We start from the raw sequence: 6,611 nt of genomic DNA, 5'->3' as shown, positions 1-6,611 counted from the left end.
TTTCACATCCAAGCAGCTGCAACACAGCCCTCGCACAATGGCGGCGGCTGGGTTCACGTCAGGACAAGGGGAAAAGATTTACAGCCTTGAGAAAATACGTCACTGTCCTTTTCCAGCTTCTTTATGAAAGGAAGGTTACCCCACAAGAGTCATAATTCCTACAAATGCTAGAGGGCTTTGTCGCTTTGAATGTAGTCACATGACCGATGCTTTATCCTGCCAGGGAGACAGACTCAAATATACACGTCCTTCTGTGTTTAAAAATGCCATTAGTTAGCAGGTAAAGTGGAGAAAGTACATTAAATCATTCAGTGGGAAGTAGATGGAATATGCAGAAACCCTTTTTACATTCCCAGGCTGATAAATGCAGATTCAGCTAAAGGGCTGAGATCCGGACTTCTTTTGAATGAAAATGTGGAATTTAAAGACAATCCACGGGGATGGGATTGGATTCTTCCGGGCGTGTGATTTCACCTTTTTCTCCTAATTCTCTTCTGTTGGTGAAGTTATACAATTCTTTTAGTACACCAGTGCACAGCTCTCCTCGTCTCTTCATATTTTCATTCCAGCGCATTTTGTCCAATAACTGCACTGCCAATGCTGAAATGCCAGTGGACTCACCTTGCAAAGGTCAGTGTTCTTATTTATGGTTTAATGAAGTCAAACTCTGGGCCAAAAATCCTGCAGAGTATCACGGCGGTGTGCCTTCTGCCTTCTGCCTTCCGCCTCCTCTCCCACGGATCTTCGGCGGAGCGGAGCTACAGCAACGGACGTCTGTGCAGCCTCGCGTTGACGCTCAAAATACATGGCGTGTTACGTCGTGGTCCGTCATCTTCGGGAATTCCAGGAGACGTGGCAATCCGCCTGCGCAAGCGGCGGACCAATGAACGACCTCCTTCTTATCGCGTTGTCGGCCTCAGACGTACCTCACCTCAGACTCCGGTTGCCATCGACAAAGGGCGTCCCGTCACAGTCAGTCGCATGAATGAAGTAAAGTGTGTCCTTTTTTTGTATAGACTCTGGCGTTAATAAGTATTTTAGCCGTTGAGCTTCATTCACTCAAACTCTCGTGGAGCTACCTCGTGGCTAGCCTCTGGGTGACTCGCAGCCGATGTCGGTGAAACAGCGTTAATAGGAAGCGGACATGCTCCCTGTAGACGGCCTCCGACTACTCCTTGTGACACATTTCCTGCGCGTTGAGCCCAATTTACTGCGTCTGCATCCGCACGGCTGCGGGGATCCGTGAGCCGTAGATTGCATCATTGTGTCCACCTCTTTGGAGTGTCTGCCTTGTCTGTTGCGCTGAGGTGTTTTCTGCAGACACAAAAAACCACGTGCACATCCCTTTGTGTCCGTAAACCTGATTTTAAAACATGATCCCAAAATCATATCCTGAACCTCAAACTGCCTTTTTGATGAATTGTGTGGACCGGACAAATTGTTTTCTTTTGTCCAAAGGTCAGAGCTGGATATGATGTGGACTTTAACCTGAACTCAAACACTCCTTCACAGACCGCAGAGAGACTCGAACACACACACACACACACACAGCAAAGAAATAACAAAAGGCGGACAGTAAGTGTATACGGTATGCATACACATGCATTTAGCCTGTAGGCTAATTAGTCACAGCATGTTTCATGAGTGCGCATCACACACACACACACACACACACACACACACACACACACACACACACACACACACACACACACACACACACACACACACACACACACACACACACACACACACACACACACACACACACACACACACACACACACACACACACACACACACACTCATCTTTGCCACAAAAAGTCACATTGGAATCTGTGAGACACAAACACAGACACACGCATATATATATATATGTATACAAACACACACTTGTCCTTGTTACGGGGGTCAGAGCAGCTCTCCCACTGTGTGTATGAAACATATTAATAATAAACGAGGGATAATGTATGGTAAGCAAAACATTTGACCGGGCCAACGGCAGCCTCCACACCTTCTCCCTCTCGATTCCTTCTTCCTCTTTATCTCTCTCCGTGTGACACCACTTCTCAGCCTCCGTCTCTCTCGGGCTCCTTTCATGTTCTTCGTCCATCCTCTCACCTTTATCTTTATCTATTTGCCCTCCCTCTCTCTCTCTCTCCCCCTCTCCCTCTCCCTCTCTCGCCCGTCTCGGCGCGAGGGTAGAGGGGGAATGTAGTGACATCACCTCCTTCGACCCCCAAGCAACCCCGTGTTGCCTCCTTATCTTTTCATACAACACACCCTGCATTATTTATTCTACTACGACACACACACACACACACACATGCAAGTGGAGAAGCAGAAAATGAAGCAGATGGGAGGAGGAAGGAAAGAAAGAAAAAGGGAAATGTAGTTTCGGTTCATGTGCATGAAGTGTTCAACCTCCTCTTTCATTGTGATACTTTTTACGCACGACAACTGTCCTCTCCTTCGACACAACGCGCAGCAGAACAAAGTGTGTGTGTGTGTGTGTGTGTTACCGTACATTCCAACGCGAGTCAAGGAGGGAAGAAGGAAGAAAGAAAAAAAAACGGGATTCTCAGTCCCTGATTGCAGATTAATAATGCAACGCATTACATTGGTTTTCCGTCTTTCATCACATGGCGTACGTTAAAAGAGTCTCGATTCCATGTTTGTCCCCATCCCCACACACCCTGGATTCAGGTGCTGTAATACGAATGGTACCATATGGTTAGAAGTCGTACTGTAAAAAAAAAAAGAAAAACAGATCGCTGACAGAAAGAGATAGAGAGTAAATGTCGCTATTACAAGTCCAACTACAAGCTCCGTTCCTTCGGGGAACAGAGTCGATGGTGAATCTCAATCTTCTCCCACTGGGTTGGTCAAAGTTCCGGCCCCGGCGCTCGTTACTTAATTTGATGACGGCACTGAGCCCGAGGCAGCTGACCCCCGACACAGAGGAGGCCACGCCGAAGATGCATTTCACTGAATCCTTCTACATAATAATGAACGACTAGCATGTGCTGCAATTTTTCTTTTCACTGTTGCAAGGATTCCTTTTTGCATTTGGTTTACCAAATCCACGTCCACATGAATACTGCCAATACTACTATCAACACTAATACGTCTTTATTCATAACTGAGACGAAAGCGTTCTAGCTCCCGTATCAAAAGTAACGTCTGTCCCAACTAACAAATCTATAACGTTTGTCCTTAATAATTGCCCCTTTGCAAAAAAACTACATAAAACTACACATACATTCAAACATAACTACAATAAACCTCATTCAAATGTCTCGAACATCTGCGAAGCCAACTTTGGTCAAACGGGAGGATTAAACGCATAAGCAGCATATAGAGGACAGTGCCATTATTCCCACATTTCAACTTGAGACGTCGACTCGGATGGGTGCCTACGGGCGATGCTCGTGACATTAAAAAAAATAAAAGGGCCAGTACTTACAAGTCAGCCTTGGATTCATATTTAATGGATACACACCACGGCGACTCGGATTCGAGAGAAAGCGCGCGTCGGGCTCACAGGGACTAAACGGCTGCTTTTACCAAGTGACTGCGCTGCATGAATATGGAAGCCTGTATTTAGTATCATTCCCTTCGGTACGGAAGTGTGTACCAGTACTGAGAAAAAAGATATTCAAACAGGAAAAATAATCTTCCCTCCTGCAGATTTGCCGTTGAACGGTGTAAGTCCACCAAGCCTGAGCTGAATGTGGAATTCAATGTGTCCGTCTGAACTTTCCAGACTTGACTCACTCTTTTGTACATTGGGTTTATCTAGAGCCAGAGTTCGGTTCGTCTGTTTTGGGCTACACTCTGCAAACATGGCGGACTATCTGGAAGCGGAAAAAACCCACTCCCCGCGTAGATAATTCAATCGAATGACAACAGCTCCATGCCTGAGCGACACGACCCAACTGTGTGTGTGTGTGTGTGTGTGCGCGCGCAAGTGTGTGTTGTTAAGTGATGATGAAACATCGGTAGGGTGCTGTGGTGGGCTGCTACCCTGCTGTTACAGACACACACACACACACACACACACACACACACACACACACACACACACACACACACACACACACACACACACACACACACACACACACACACACACACACACACACACACACACACACACACACACACACACACACACACACACACACACACACACACACACACACACACACACACACACACACACACACACACACACACGGCGATCCTAATTGCTGTCTCTTGCCTGCAGGGTGAGGAAATGGGCTACCTGAAGGCATCTCTCACCCACTCATCCCCTCCTCCCCTCGCTTCTTGCATCCCATCCCCTCCTCCCCTCGCCACCACGCGTCTCCGGCCAGAGGAAGGATGCAGGTAAAGGAGGACGCGGAACAGGGGACAGGTGGACATGTAATCCAACGTGTTGCCATGTGTCGCAGAAGTGCCTCCAGGCCAAAGAGGCCCCTGTCTCGGACTCCTCCGAGTTTTTCCTAGAAACGAGGAAGTAAGGGAAGGAAACAGGAATCAATCTCGCGCAACACATCCCTCGTCTCCTCTTTTCACGCGTCATCACACTTCCTGCCTCCTGGCCTGTTCCTCCCCTTTCCCTTTCTTCCTCCTCTTATTAAAGTTGTTTCAGGAATTGTACCAATATCACCAAAAATAAGCCGCAGCGCTTTAAATCACATTTAAAGCTGTGGACTCAGAATATTCTTTGATTAATATTATAGCGCTAGTGTGCGATTTATAAAATCGGTTCTACCTTTTCTTTTGCCAACATTTAGAATTTGTATTTGTTGGGACATATCTTGTTATGGTCCTGGAGGGTCTTTCTTATTTGAGGAATATGAGTCAAGTTTTCCATCTGGTTAGAGATCTCTATCCGCCCAGTGCGTCTGCTGCCAACGGGTTGTTGTAATGGTGTAATTTCATTTGTTTGGTCACCGCACAAACACTCAACATGAAGCCTGAAACCCTTCATTGTTGGAATAAGAGCCTCCGCGACTCAAAAGCCTTTGAGTCTTTTTTCCAGATTTGCATGAATCATGAACTGCGGATGATTGCCCGGGTCGTCCCGCCGCCGCTGATTACAGTGAACCGCCACACTGCCGACAGCTAACAAGGGCGACTCCTCGGGGGGGTCGCGGTGAATCACGGCGATCGGCGGAGTTCCGCTCCCCCTTCTCTGCTTCGCATGCGGCTCACGCCGGCCCGCAAACTCCGCGTGTCACTTTCCTCACCTGTCCCGCCCCCGCTCTGCATTATTTGAAAACTCTGAGAGAGAAAGAGAAAGAAAGAGGGTTCGGGGGGGCTGCCCTCGGGGCGAACACACACAACACACCCTTTTACACACACACACACACACACACACACACACACAGGTTATCTCTACTCCCATGCCGGTTTGTTTGCTTTATTCACTTTGTTCACACAGACTTGTGTTATTGCTAGAGTGACGCAGCAAGACGACAGTGAGGAAAAGAGGCGTTTTCATAACTTTGTGAAGTCCATCCATCCATCGTCTACCGCTTTATCCATTTAAGGGTCGCGGGGGGGCTGGAGCCAATCCCAGCTGACATTGGGCGAGAGGCGGGGTTCACCCTGGACAGGTCTCCAGCCTATCACAGGGCCACATACAGAGACAAACAACCATTCACTCTCACATTCACACCTACGGTCAATTCAGAGTCTCCAATGAACCTGACCCCATTCTGCATGTCTCTGGACTGTGGGAGGAAGACGGAGAACCTGGAAAGAACCCACGCACACACGGGGGAGAACATGCAAACTCCACACAGAAAAGCCCTGGTCGGTTTGAACCGGGACTCGAACCCAGAACCTTCTCGCTGAGAGAAGAAGGTGCTAACCACTACGCCACCGCGCAGCCCAGCTTTGTAAAAAATCTTACAAAAGTGAGATGAGGAAATAAAAATCACAACAGATTTCGGTTGGTAAACGGAACAAAGTGAGTTTGTGTTGTGTTATTCCCGAGGTAGAGACATGTAGGACTACGACAATCTGAAGTTTGTACTAATGTTGTCTAGTCACAGATATCTGGCCAGCGACGGCCTGCGTTTGAGCATTTCTCTCGACAACACAGAACTTGGCGAGAAAAGAAAACTAAAATTCCCCATTTTCCAACTCCTGATTGAAAGTTTTTCCACTGCTCGCCCCTTCACAGACTGAACACCCCAATCTCGCAGCAGACTGATTCCTGCTATTACAGGGGTCAGGCCAGGTTGGCGCTCGTGGAGAAAAATGCCCCCGGGGGGGGGGGGGGGGGGGGGGGGGGGGGGGCAGCACACGAAGACTCCGATCGCCCACCTGAGGCTCCGCAATCAATCAACGCCAAATTGCCAGAGGACACTGGAGCACCATAGTGCCGATTCAAATTCACAGGTAGACACGTCGTGCTGGGCACAGATGCCTTTCCAACACCGGAGGACTGATGGTGAACTGGCTCCGGCTTCCAGATTGGGCTCCTGTCTGAAGGAAATCACCTCTGACCGATTCAAAACTTCAACCAAATCCTTCTTTCCCCCCTTGTCTTATTAGATGGTTTGCCAGGGAGGTTATGTTTTCATCATTTGTCA

Source organism: Scophthalmus maximus, chromosome 10 (assembly GCF_022379125.1).
Source record: "Scophthalmus maximus strain ysfricsl-2021 chromosome 10, ASM2237912v1, whole genome shotgun sequence".
Classification (NCBI taxonomy): domain Eukaryota; kingdom Metazoa; phylum Chordata; class Actinopteri; order Pleuronectiformes; family Scophthalmidae; genus Scophthalmus; species Scophthalmus maximus.
This window is presented reverse-complemented; position numbering follows the sequence as displayed.